The sequence below is a fragment of the Balaenoptera borealis genome (assembly GCF_965194805.1).
Source record: "Balaenoptera borealis genome assembly, chromosome: 7".
NCBI classification, from domain to species: Eukaryota; Metazoa; Chordata; class Mammalia; order Artiodactyla; family Balaenopteridae; genus Balaenoptera; species Balaenoptera borealis.
The window spans coordinates 6,559,343-6,572,930 of record NC_138864.1 but is presented as its reverse complement, the minus strand read 5'-3'; the positions used below and the strand labels follow the sequence as shown (position 1 = coordinate 6,572,930).

The window sequence follows — 13,588 nt, the reverse complement described above, 5'->3', positions numbered from 1 at the left end:
CCCGCCCCCTGGGGAAGGTGGAGGAGTGCCCAGCAGGGGCACCAGCAGTCCCTTTGATTGGTTGCTTGTTTCTGTTGTGTCACCTGTAGCTCAGAGAGGCCTGAAGCCTACAGGTCCAGAGTTATTGGGGCCGCATAAAGGGGAGCCTGGGTCTTCAGTCTCCTGGCATTCTCAGGCTCTTTGGGGCGTTAAATTAAGTATGGATGCCAAGTGGAAATGATGCTGCCAGGAGCCACGTGTCAGCTGAGGTGACCTGCGCTGCTCAGATGGGTCTGGGGAGCGGGTGCGGGCGTCAGCCTCCAGGGGGTGGCAGGAAGCTTTGCACATCGGTCCAGGCTGCGAAGTGCGGGCAGTTCCGACGTCTGGTCCAGCTGCGTTTGCTGAGCGCATCCTGCCCGCGTGTCACCCGGTGTGGGCTGCCCTGTCCTAGGCCACGGTTACAGGCGGGGAGTCTAAAGAGTCTCAGGTGCCTCCAGGAGCACGTTGGAGCCGAGGAAAGTTCACCAGCGGAGACCAGGAAGGCAGAGGAGGTGGCGCTTTTTATCACAAGCGGAAGGCGCGGGACGCATAGGGACCGGCGTTCTCGTCCTTCTGCCCCCCTTCCTGCCGGGGGATCAGAGGCCCGGGATGCCCGCAGCCTGGGGGGCGGGAAGGGCCCCAGTGTGCTGCTTGGAGACCTCAGAACCTGCGGGGTGAGGGTGGGAGCCGCAGGCCAGGGCCTGAGCGCCTGCAGGGTGGGGGGCAGGGCAGTCTTGGCCACGGGGCCTGTTTTTCCTCTGTTGGGTTGAGCTGGTTTTACTCACAACGCTTCTGACACCAAATGTCAGGTTTTGTCCTCCTGACGTCAGTTCTCCGACTGTCCGGGCACCAGCCGGGTGTTCTACAACTCAGCTCAGCTCTGACACCGTCTGCCTGGAGGGAGAATCGGATCTCATAGGTTAAAGGGCCTGAAACGACCCCGAGGGACTGTAAGGGACACAGCTCGGGAACTGCCAAATGGGAGCAATGCACATGAGGTGAGGTATGGGGGTGGGGTGCACCCCTCCCAGCCCCCCAAAGTGTTCACCAACTGGGAATCTCCCTGAACCCTGTCCTTGAGGGGTTTTTGTGGAGGTTGCAGTCGGTAGGTACGATTGATTAACTCATTGGCCGTTGCATTAATTGAGTTAATTGAGACTGAGATTAATTCAGTCTCCAGCCCCTCTCCCCCACTGGAGGTCATAGGGGGAGGCTGCAAGTTCCAACCCTGTAACTGTGCCTCCTTCTTTTGGTGACCAGCCCTGCCCCCAGCTGCCTGTCACCTCATCAGCATACAAAAGACACTCACCACTCTGGAGATCCCAGGAGTTTTAGGGGCTGTGCACCAGGAACTGGGAGGAGACCAGACACTCATTTATTCCTTTACCATCCAGGTGACGTGAGAGAGCCTCAGAGCACATCCTTGGGGTGTCGACACCCAGTGAACTTGGGAAGCGTGAAGGGGAGGGCAAGGGCTGGGAGGAACATGGAATCTATATTTGCAAAGAAGCCTGTTCCAGTAGCTAACGCAAGTGGTTTTGGTCACAATGAAAGATTCCTTCTTGAGTCTTGATACTGTCTTTCCTCCCATGAAGCCCCCTGTGTGGAGTGATGGCTGACCTTTTCTGAGCATTTGGCGTCACAGCCATGGCAGACAATAGAATTCTAACAAGATTTAGTAATCTTTATAGGAGACCGTTTGAAGTGAGTCTGTTGTGACTATTTTAATAGTTCACATCACCGGGAGAAGGAGAATGAGATGCGAAGTGTGAATTTTGATGCTGGAACTGAAGTCTGAATTAGCTTTGCAGTGGGAGAGCCGGCCTCGCCCCTCAGACTCTGTCCACGTGAGGAACAGTAAATATTCTGAGGTGCACTCACCTGAATGCAGAGGTGGGCTTCAGAGTGATGTGCTTGGGACGCCAGGCCCCCAGTCGCCATCTCACTGGTGAATAAGCTCCCCCTGTTCCCTTTCCTTTGCCTCTGTTCCGAGGGGCAAACTTTCCCAGACAGGAGGTGGGGGGACCTGATCTTTGGTCAGTGATGTGTGAATGGCTAGGATTCCTAAAGAAGTTAGTGCTTGTTTAGGGCTGGTCCCCGTGGGGATTATCAACAGCTGAGGGTCCCCTGCTGGATACCTGAGAACAAGTTCATTTAGAAAGTGTTTCAGCGTGTGAGTGCTGTTTTTGCAGAATCGATAAAGGCAACGATTGGGCACGCGTGCCGCAAGCTGTTTCTCTTCTCACGTTATCGTTCCAGGGTCTTGACGGTGATTTGGCCACACACCTGAATCTTGCATGGATCGCCCTAAAAACAAGGTTAGGGACCATATTCTGATGGTTCTGTAACTCTCAGTGCTAAGGTTGAGAACACAGTGAGCACTCCATACATGTTGGGGGAGTTGGATTCAGGAGAATTCAGGAGAAAAATCACGAATTTCAGGGCCCGGGTGAGCGTGTGAAAAGGTGGTTAAGGAAGGTGGCACCAAGCATTCGGTGGTCGGCTGTGAACTCCTGGGTTGATGAGAGACTTGGGGTGGTGCGCCGTCTTCAGCGACAGAACTGGCATAGAAAGAACATGCTCTGCCTTCAGGGGGAATCGATTCTAAACAGATTTATTTGGGGGTCGAGGTAGCAGTGTGAGTCTTCACCCTTTCTACACAAATGGCTGCAGCCGGGTAAAAACAGAATTAACTACCTGAGCTAGGATTTCCAGCCCCCCACATTGGCTTTTCGTACTACAGGCCGTTCGTACTATTGCAGGTTGTCTCCTTCACTTAATGTGAAGGAGAAGGGCCCCAGCTTCACTCCGTGCCTGCGTTGTCCTGGCACAGCCATTCCTAAGTCGCTGGGAGCAAGTGCCGGGCGAGGAGAGGATGCAAGCTGGGCGTGGGTGGTGTGGCCGCTGTGTCTGCAGTTTGGAAAACCCAACACTGTTTTACCCAGATAAACCCTCACTCCACAGGTGCGCGTCTGAGGCCCTCTTCACGCAGAGCAGGAGCCTGAGGTTGGGAATGCCCCAGGGGTTCTGCGGCTCACGGGCCAGTCTCCCCAGTCCCAGGCACACGGAACAGGGTCACTGGTACATGACAAGGACGCAGAGGGTGGATGGGCAAGGATGGAAAGGTGCAGTGAGTGGCAGGAGGGTCTGCTCTGCCCGGTCCCCCCGTTGGCCAAGGCTTCAGCCCCGCCGCAGGCTGCATTGTGAACAGGTTGATGACTTGACCTGATGACCGGGCCGGAGCAGGGTAGTCGGGCCCCGTCCGGGTGGGCTCACTGGTAGGTAGGATCTGGGAGGTGACTCTGATAGAACCGCGCACTAGCCGTTCCTGGGGGCCTGAGCCGTGCCTGTGGCGTGGCCGAGGGCTGCGGGGTCAGCGGGTGGGGCTGCTCATGGTGGCTGCCACGCCGTGACATCTGTGGGCCCGGTGGACGTGGACCCAGAAGACCGGAGGCCGGCTCACGCGCCCGACCAGAACCTCCTGCTTGCCGGGGAGCAGCCCGCGTGTCCCGGGTGAGGGGCCCCATGGGAGAGGAGAGCCTGTCGCCCGTGGGCGGTGCCTGAGGGAGTCTGGGCCGGGCTGTGGGGTCACGGAGCAGCAGATGAGCCTTTCCCGTCCCTCCTGAGCAGCTGTGCTGGGGGACGTGGGCGGGGTGTCTAGTCTGGGGGGCTGCTGTCGCACAGCTGGGGCTTAAGCAACACACACTCCCCTCCCACAGCGTTGGAGGCTGCACAGCCGAGATCAAGGCCACCGGCAGATTCAGTGTCTGGCGAGGGCCTCTTTCTGGTTTGCGGACGCTGTCTTCTCAGTCTCCTGCCATGGTGGACGTACGGTACACGCTGGCTCTCTGGTCTCTTCTTTGCTTCCTTCCAGCTTTACTGAGATGTAATTGACATGCGGCGCCGTAGACGCGTAAGGTGTACAGCGTCACGATCTGGCCGACAGCCATTGTGAAATGACCACAGTATGTTTAGTGAACATCCAGTCGTCTCATATAGAGACAAAGTAAAAGGGAAAAAAAAAAAGTACTTTTCCCTTATCATGAGAACTCTTAGGGTTTGCTCTGTCAACTTTGTCCATAACATGAGCAATGCTGATTTTTTTTTTTTTTTAAAAACACTTTGCTTTTTTAAATTCACTTTATTTATTTTATTTATTTATTTATTTTTTGTTAATTTTATAGCTACTTTATTTATTTATTTATTTATTTTTGGCTGTGTTGGGTCTTCGGTTCGTGCGAGGGCTTTCTCTAGTTGCGGCAAGTGGGGGCCACTCTTCATCGCGGTGCGGGGACCGCTCTTCATCGCGGTGCGCGGGCCTTTCACTATCGCGGCCCCTCCCGTTGCGGGGCACAGGCTCCAGACGCTCAGGCTCAGTAGTTGTGGCTCACGGGCCCAGCTGCTCCGTGGCATGTGGGATCTTCCCAGACCAGGGCTCGAACCCGTGTCCCCTGCATTAGCAGGCAGATTCTCAACCACTGCGCCACCAGGGAAGCCCAGCAATGCTGATTATATTAAACATGTTGTACGTTACATCTGGGCTCTTCCTCCAGGGGTCCTAATCCCATTATGGAGACCCTACCCTCATGACTTCATCTCACTCAGTGAACTCCCAAAGGCCCCACCTCCTAACACCATCACATTGGAGGTTTGGGGTTCAGCATGTGGATTTGGGGGCACACAGCAGTGCAACCAATAACAGCCTTTCGGGGGTCCCATTCCTGCCTGTACCGCCCCTTCAGGATTCAGGTGTCCTTGTGGACGGAGCATTGGGAGCGGGCTGGGCTGTGCTGGGTTCTGGCCACTGGGAGGGCTGACGGGCCAGCGGGAAGCTGCTGACAGAGCAGAGCAGGGACGAAGAGGAACTCGTCACACAGAGACAACGAAAAGTCATTAAAGATTCATACTGTTAGATGTTATAAAAGTAATAACAGTAGATGAAATTGTTAAATATGGTAGTTTCGAGTATGCCTACACACTGGCTCAGTGTTCAGCCCCACCAGATCTGCCCACCACGTGTAGTAGTGCATTTCAGAGCCGCTGGTCATCGTTTTCCGAGCATTTCTGCTTTGGGTAAATCCTAGGTGTCTGTGATCCTTCCTCAAATCTCGACTTCTGAGTTGAGGGGCCAGCTTGTAATACCTTATCCTGGAAACCTAGAACCCACTGTCATGACTTATTGCATGTACTGAACGATCCAGAGGAAGAAAAGATGTTTCTCTTTGAAAATAGAAAGTCTCAAGCTGGGGGGATAGTGGACTCCAGGGTGCACCCTGTGACTTGGCGAATGTTGATAACGGGCTGTTTGCAGAGTGGCGATAAAGCTTCGGAACCAGATTGACTCTGTTTCCTGTCAATTTATTCAGTGAGGAGGGGAGAAATCCTAACCAGCTGTTGGCCGAGCCTTCTTCATGTAAAACGGTTGCTGCCTGAACAATAAATCGAGTGCTTTCTCCATGAGCTATAGCGTCTACACTTACTTTCCTTGTTATCCTGTTTTTTTTTTTAACCTCTCAGGGAAGAAAGAAAGTGCAAAAGAAAGAAAAAGAAAAGAAAATAGAGGCAAATACTTTGCATTTCTAGAAACAGCATGTACAAAGGACCCATGAGATCTATTCATGTGACCTCCCGGAAGCACTTAATGGCCTCATTGTTGGAGGGAGAGGGCAGGAATTCTCTGGAATTCCTAGAATGGGCGGGAGAATCGGCTGCCAGAGCAGAGGGAGGGAGACCGCTAGGAGAGCCAGGGTGTGGGGCAGGGAGCGAGGAGAAGCAGGCAGGACCACTGGTCTGAACCTTGACTACAGTTCTTCCTAGAAAGATAAATGTTAATTCTACATAAGGAATTCTCATTCCTTATTGTGAAAACTCCAACCCAGAAGTCTGCAGAGTAGAGTAGAGTTTCTCTCGCTCTCTGTTCATCCTGGCGGCCTCCCGCTGGTCAGAATTGTTCAGGATTCTTCTGGGTCTTTTTCTGTCAAATTCCTGGACAGGCCCATGCATGTTTGTTACTCTCCTCCTTTTTACGTGAGCATTGCCTTAGCCCTTAGCCCTTTCCCTCCTCCATCTACTCGTCACCCTTTGTCAAGTGCTGCCTCTGCCTTGTGAGGAGCACTTGTAGGAGTTGCATTCAGTCCTCTAGTGACCTTGGGACTGTTTCATTCTCATCACAGGGTTGAGAAGTTGAGGCCTTGGAGGAGGCAGGCTGCTCCCTGGGGCTGAGCCAGGCCCTCACTTCATGGGGTTCGCCTACCAGCCCAGAGAATCCCTGCCCTGGAAGACTGTCACCAGGCTCCCACTGGGGTGTGTTTTCATGTGCTCAACAAAGCTTTGAACCCTTGGCCTTTGCCGAGAGCTGAGGATGTTACAGTGTCCAGGACAGATGTGGTCCCCGGCTGCAGAGTGTCTCCTTGGTGGGGACACAGACACAGTGTCAGTAGCAGGAAAGCAGTCCCAGCACCCCTGGGTGTGTTTGCAGGACCGGCGGGGTCCCAGGGCTGGGACGGGGTGGAGAGGATGTGGGGAGGGTGTTACCAAACTGAACTCAGGCCCGCTCGCCTGAGTGCAGCAAAGCCCATCAACAGACAGTGGGTTGTGGTGAAGGAAAGGACAGCGTTTATATTGCAGGCACCAAGTAAGGAGAATGGGCAGCTCGCACTCAAAAGACCCAAACTCCTGGATGGCTTTCAGGGAAGGGGTTTTCAAGGGTCGCATTCGGGGTGAGGGTTGCAGCTTCTGATTGGTTGGTGGTGAGGTGACAGGAATCTTCAGCACCAGCCTTCTGGTTCCAGCCAGTCTGGGGTCTTCGCTTTTGCTCAGCATGTAGTCACCATCCTCTGCCTGGGGGGTGGGGGGGGGGTCTTAGTTTCTGCAGAACAACTCAAAGATATGCATCAGATTGTTAACGTTTATCCCTTGAGAAGGAGCTAGGACTCAGTTTTATTGATAAACTATTGTCATTACTTTTCTCGCTGGCCGGCTTTTCCTTTGTTTCTGTATCTCCTCCCTTCCCTAATTAGTAATTGCTTGAGTCTGCTCTTTGGAACTCAGGGAAGCCCTAGGAGACTAAAGTCTTTTTCTACAAACAAGGAACGGGGACATAGAGGGGCTTTTGTACCCGGGAGGTCCCCGAAGGGTCCTGCTTGGTTTGAGTCCCCCCTTGTCTTTGTAACTCCTCAATCTTGAGGGGAACAGGTACACACCAAGAAAGGGAATAACGTTTTGGATAGAGGGGTTAATCAAAAACTTGGTGGGGGAATTTGGTTTTATTGGGACTCAGTTTCAAGGGGAGGAGGAAGAAAGGTGGGGTCACCCCTGACAGAGGACACAGAACATGCAAGGGCCACAAGGAGGGGAGCGGCAGGACCTGGGGGAGGCCGGTGGGCAGGGTGGATCTTGGGTCAGCGCTCCCTGGGAGCCTGAAGGGGACGCAGGGCCCCCGGGTCTGGGCTGGCGGCTGTCGGTGGGCGTTGGGGTGTGTGTGAAGCCCACTGCTGGCTTGAGAGGGGGTGAAGATTCAGCGGGTGCTGGGAGCCGGGTCCAGGTGAGATGGGAGTGGTGGCCTGGTGTTGGAAGGCAGTGGATGGATTTCAGATGCTTCTCCTGCCAAAATTAAGTGGCCTGGTGGGCTGCACGGGCGGGAGGTGTGAGAGGAAGGAAAGCCGGAGGCACCCCAGGTTCTGCGTGCGTGCCTGATGGGAGCCGTTGCTGGGAGCTGCAGGGGGTGGTATTGAGCAGGGGTGTCTGGGTTGTTTCCAGCTCTCCCGTCGCACACGTGTGGGTGAGGATCAGTTACGAGAAGTGGGATTCCCGCTCCTAAGACTGAAGCTTAGGGGATGCTGCCCCGTTGTCCCCCCAGAGCCTGTTCAGGGAACCCCACCTACGACTCAGGAGAGCCTCCCTGCTCCCAGGCCATCCCCAACTCTTGGGGATCATCCCAGTTTTTAAATTTTTCAGCAATCAGATGCATCAAAATTTGTGGCTCATTTGTGGCTATTATAATTTATGTTTCCATGGTTACTTGTGAAGTTGAGTGTTTCACGTGTGTATTTGGCGAATTGTTTGCTTCTGTCCTCTCCCTGTTCTTACGTTGGGCTGCTCATCCTATGTTATTTTAATAAACGAGAGATTTACTGAGTGCAGGTTGCTGCCTGCGTTGATAGTAGTTTCTCCTGAGGCTTTTTGCGCGTCTTTGGACTTTGCACAGAGGGTCTTCTGCTGTAAAGGAGCTGATTTCTCCTTCCTGGCCTCGCGGTGAAGAATCTGGCTTAAAAGCTCTTCCTCACCCAGGTTTTGTAACATTATTCTTCCAGATTTCCTCTTGGGCTGTTTTATCATGTTTGCCATTAATCCATCAGGATTGGTGGCAGGTGAGGGCTCCACTGTGTCTTGTTGAGTGTGAACGATCGTAGTTCTTGTTCTTATGTTGTCATTCGCCTCATCCAGACTCCTTCCTGGGCTCTGGACCTGTGTCTGCTGCTGCCTGTGTGTCAGTGGGCGGGGCCCCCGGCCAACTGGGGTGTTCATTGTGGGGGGGCGGTCCTGGTCTGCTATTCACTGGCGGGGGAGTGGGCTTCCCTCCCCAGAAAAGTGGTGCATTTCTACCTTCATGTCCTGCAGGTGTCTCTCAGGTTCCTCACTCAACCTTTTGCTTTCTTCCAAGGGTCTGGTATGTATTTCTTTTCTTTTTTTTTTTAATTTTTATTTTATATTGGAGTCTAGTTGATTAACGATGTTGTGTTAGTTTCAGGTGTACAGCAAAGTGACTCAGTTATACATATATGTATCTATTCTTTTTCAAGTTGTTCTCCCATTTTAGATTGTTACAGAGTATTGAGCAGAGTTCCCTGTGCTCTACAGTAGGGCTTTGTTGGTTATCCATTTTAAATATAGCAGCGTGCACATGTCAGTCCTAAACTCCCAGTATATCCCCCCCTATCCTTCCCCCACCCCGACCCCATAACCATGAGTTCGTTCTCTGTTTCTGTTTTTATTTTTTTTATTTTTTTTTGTTTTAATTTATTTATTTTATTTACTTTAGGCTGCGTTGGGTCTTTGTTGCTGCACGCAGGCTTTCTCTAGTTGCAGTGAGCTTGGGCTCTAGAGCGCAGGCTCAGTAGTTTGTGGCTCATGGGCCTAGTTGCTCCGCGGCATGTGGGATCTTCCCAGACCAGGGCTCGAACCCGTGTCCCCTGCATTGGCAGGCGGATTCTTAACCGCTAAGCCACCAGGGAAGCCCCTCTGTTTCTGTTCTGTAAGTTCATTTGTATCATTTTTTTTAAGATTCCGCATGTAAGTGATATATGATATTTGTCTTTCTCTCTCTGACTTACTTAGTAGGTTAATCTCTGGGTCCATCCATGTTGCTGCAAATGGCATTATTTCATTATTTTTTATGGCTGAGTAATATTCCATTGTATATATGTACCACATCTTCTTTATCCATTCCTCTGTCGATGGACACTTAGGTGGCTTCCACGTCTTGGCTATTGTAAACAGCCCTGCAGTGAGCATTGGGATGCGTGTATCCTTTCGGACCGTGACTTTCTCCGGATGGTACATATTTCTTAAGTAGGTGGCTTCTGTTGCGTCTGTGGATGACACTCTTCTCCCGTTAGAAGTTCTCATCGTCTTGGAGCCTCGTCCAGAAGAGCTGTGGATGTGTGGGCTCTGGCATCGCCACCTTATTAGGTGCTCATGGGAGCGCTAACATTTTCCAGCCAGTTGTCCAACATTTTGTCTGTAAATAATGCCAGGCTTATTATCTTTTTCTAGTCAACGTTTACACCACACTTCTGTTCCTTATCTCACTGTATTGTCTAGAACCTCAAAACAGTTGTGGCTAATACTGTGACCGTGGGCTTCCTGCCCTAATTTAATGGGGAGGGTGTTGGTGCCTCTTCCTCGTGTTGGCCACGTGCCCGCAGGAGGTGCCTGGTAGGTGCCTGTTATCAGGTTAAAAGGGCTCCTTGTTTTACGGCTCGTCACTGAAATCTTAGTCACCTGCAAGCAGGGTATCCCCTCCACCCCCTACGCCCACCCCCTCCAGTTTTCCTCTGTGCTTTGAATTTCAGGCTCTTCCTTTTGGCTGTTTTTTTCTCTAAAAGAAAAAAAAAACCAACTCTGCTCCGAACAATGGAACTGGAAAACACAAAAATGAAGAACAGCCTTACAAATAAGTGCAAAAGGTGTCTATTCTCTTTTCTTATCACACAAATGATATTTTATCAACAAGATAATAAAGCAGGTGGGGTGGATTCAAACATCTGTGGATCCAAATCTCGGCTCTTCCGTGTGACCTAGGCGGGTACTATGTTGTCTCCTGGGCTTGGTTTCTCCATCCGTCCAATGGGGTGATAATTCTGCCTTAAAGAATTGACAATATTTAGTTATTCCTAGTTAAGAACCACTCATTTATGTGTGTCTCATTATGTGCCTCACATGCATTTACTCCTAATCTTTGGGAACCTCTGACATGGGAGGTCGTAGGGCATTTGGTGAGGTATCTGATGTATACGAGGTGGTTGGTCAAGGGTCATGGCCATCTCTGCAGTCATCACGGTGTTACCTTCATCTTGGGTGACCTCGTCAGAGGAGTCAGGGAGCAGGGGGTGCCCAGGGATTCCAGTCCCACGGGTCCTGTGTGTGCCAGTTGTGGAAGCCCGGTGATTCGGACTCAGTCTCCGGTTAGGATAGCATGTGCTGCTCTAATGCAATTGTAACACTCATATCTGTAAGCCCAGCCCTTTGTGATAGATGCTAGCATAGAAATCCCAGCACTGCGCTGTTTTAATTACTTGTGCTTTACAGTGTCTTTCTCTGGGATGGGAGCAATATTCTCCCTTAATGCTCTGTAATGGGCCGTCTTACCATTTATTATTTTATGTTGTCAGTTTTCATGACTTCAGATGGATACTGCCTTTCATTGACAAAATTAATTTTATTTTTTAAATTAATTACTTTGAAGAGAATCAAAATCTTTGTGATGCTTTTTATCTTCCCGTTTAGGAACTTAGTATGTTTCCATTCACCCAGGCCTTTTATTTCTCTCACGGAGGGGTGGTGATATTCTTTAGTTTATGTTATAGGGCTGGTCGAAGGACTGAACTACTGCATGCATGTATACATGTCAGTTATGGAGAGTGGGTATTTTCCGTCTGTCATCTGGTCAGTTACTGTGTGTGTGTGTGTGTGTGTGTGTGTGTGTGTGTGTGTCTTGCCCCTCACTGCCCTGTGACTCTGGGCTAGTTTTGGGGAGAAGTGTCCTCCCTTTTCCAGGGAGGCAGTCCCTTCATCTAGCTGCATTTCCGTCCTGTGTGGCCTTGGACAGGCTTCCTCTGGGTAACCCATCTTCGGGCTTGCTTGGCGTCCCCTGGAAGCCCCATGGTGAGGACTGGTAGTCCCCTTGGTTCTGCTTGACCCTGGACTTGAGCACCAGGTGGGGTCTGGGCCCATTCATATGTTCTGGGTAAGTTTTGTCGGTTTTCGTGGTGGCGTCCAGTTGGGAAGCTCTTCCTGAGACCTGAGTGCCCCGTCCCGGGCCACGCTCTCCACCTGTGGAGCCCCAAGGGTCTGCTGGTGGACAGGCTACCGCGGGAGATGCCTTCCTGGCTGGGGCCAGGGTGTCACTGCTGAGCTGTTGCCAGACCTTTCCTGTGTGTCTGTGGTTTGAAAGCACGATGTCGGCACTTGGGTGGGAACGTCCCTGTGTTTTAACTTCCTTGTGTTGGCCAGCCTCCTTCATCCTCACGTTCTGTCATCTCTGCCCGGGAAGCAGCTGTGGCATCGCTGGGACGCAGGTCCCGTCTCGGTGCACCTGACAGCAGTGAGCAATAGTGAAGATCCTCAGCTTTAACTGCGATTCTCCTCTAGGCTGACCACAGGGTCTGGCAACGGCATTCTGAAACTTTATAATTACTTATAAAACTTCGATTCCCTTTCATTCGTGTATTTCTCAGTTTGTCTTCATAAGCGCCTTCTTACTCTGTGAAAACAGAGTGGCCTGTGAGATCAGTAAAATACTGAATTTAAATTTTTTGATGAAAGGTATTCTGTCCCCTTTTGAGAGGCCCCAGACTTCGTTCCAAACAGGCCGAATAGCCTCATCATGAAACTTGGGATTTGTTGAGTGTCTAAATAGTCACTGTTATGACTCTAAATATTTAGTGTGAGAAAGCTAGACAGAAGGAAAACTTTATATTAACTCAGGAATTTCTGGAAGATATCAGAGCCACTCAACAGACATCAAGAGGTCCTTTGTTCCTGAAATATTTTCAAAGTAAGTTAAGACATTTCTTTTTTGCCCAAGTTCCTATATTCTTTAAGATTTCAAGTTTAAGTCGTGTCTGCCTGTGAAACTGCGTGAGAAGCGCTGTTTTGCCTGACCAGCAATCAGCGCCCAGAGAGTTCCATCACTTCTGTGGGTGTGGGTGCAGCCGGCCAGGTCCCCGCAGGACGCCTTTGGGGCTGTGCTTGGCGGAGGGTGTGGGAGGTGGAGGTCCCGCCTGTGGGTGCCTGATGGGGCCATGGAAACAGCCCCTAGAGGTTTGTTCCTGAGGAGGTGCTGTATCTTAGTAACTCTTTTCAGTTCATCAGGTTCAAGAATCATGTTGTCTTTTTTTTTGTCTGCTGTAAAGCGCAACATCCACTTTCTTAAAAACAGACAAAAATGGTTGAAGTGGTGAGCAGCTTGACAGGCAACTATATGTCATTTTTCTTTAATTGTAGATTAACTTATTTTGCCCGTTATAAAAAGTAAACCTCCCAAACGTATGTTGTCAGTTGGAAGGCGTAGGCATGAAAGATGCATTTGGAGGTGGTCCTGGGGTATTTGGATGGGCCTGTAGGCAAAGGTTAGTTGTCTGGAGACGAGGGAGACCCCTCAGAATGTGATGGTTAGAGGTGATGACAGGCATATGACACACTGTCGTTATGTGACCTGGTAACCTTGCCGACACGCCAGCCCGTTGTCGTTCAAAGACCCTCACGCCTGTGTGACCATGCGCCTTTTTTTTTTTTTTTTGTAAAACTTGTGGTCAACTTAGCTACTCGAATTTAGAGATGTTCCACCTGACATAAACATTATAACACTTTCCAGACTTACAAATTCTTGGAGGACCTTTCATTCAATGCCTTTGCTTGTACAGGTGATATTCAGCTTTGAGCAGTCAAATAATCTTGTGTCAGGTGTCTCCCCTTTTGATCCTAAAAGGTCAGCATCACCTGTAGACAGCAGCAGGCTTTACAGCCTGCAGGTAGCTGACGTGTTTAGCAGCTGACAGTGGGAGCCTCGTTTGACACGTCCTAGTCATGGTAACTAGCAGTTGTCTCACATTTACTGTGTGTTGGATCCTAAGTCTTTACATGCATGCCCTCACTTCATCCTCATAAAAGCCCTGGAGGGAGATACTATCTTGGTGGCGATTTTGTAGCCGGGGACCCTGAGGCTTAGGGAGTTGGGTGATCCACCCACAGGTCACCTGCTGAGACGGGGTGAGGTCAGGAGGCGGCCCAGGCTCTCTGGCTCCCACGCCTGATTCTTAGCCGGTGTGCCCAGCAGGACCTTCTGCAG

General features: G+C 51.1%; 1 long non-coding RNA gene across 1 annotated transcript in view; it reads left to right on the top strand.

The window, feature by feature from the left end:
• LOC309632734 overlaps positions 1 to 13,588 on the top strand; it is a 34,521-nt gene that overhangs the window by 19,921 nt on the left and 1,012 nt on the right. Inside the window, exon 2 of the long non-coding RNA XR_014247039.1 lies at positions 12,226 to 12,295. This is a non-coding gene — a long non-coding RNA (uncharacterized lncRNA). The remainder of the gene's footprint in view (positions 1 to 12,225; positions 12,296 to 13,588) is intronic.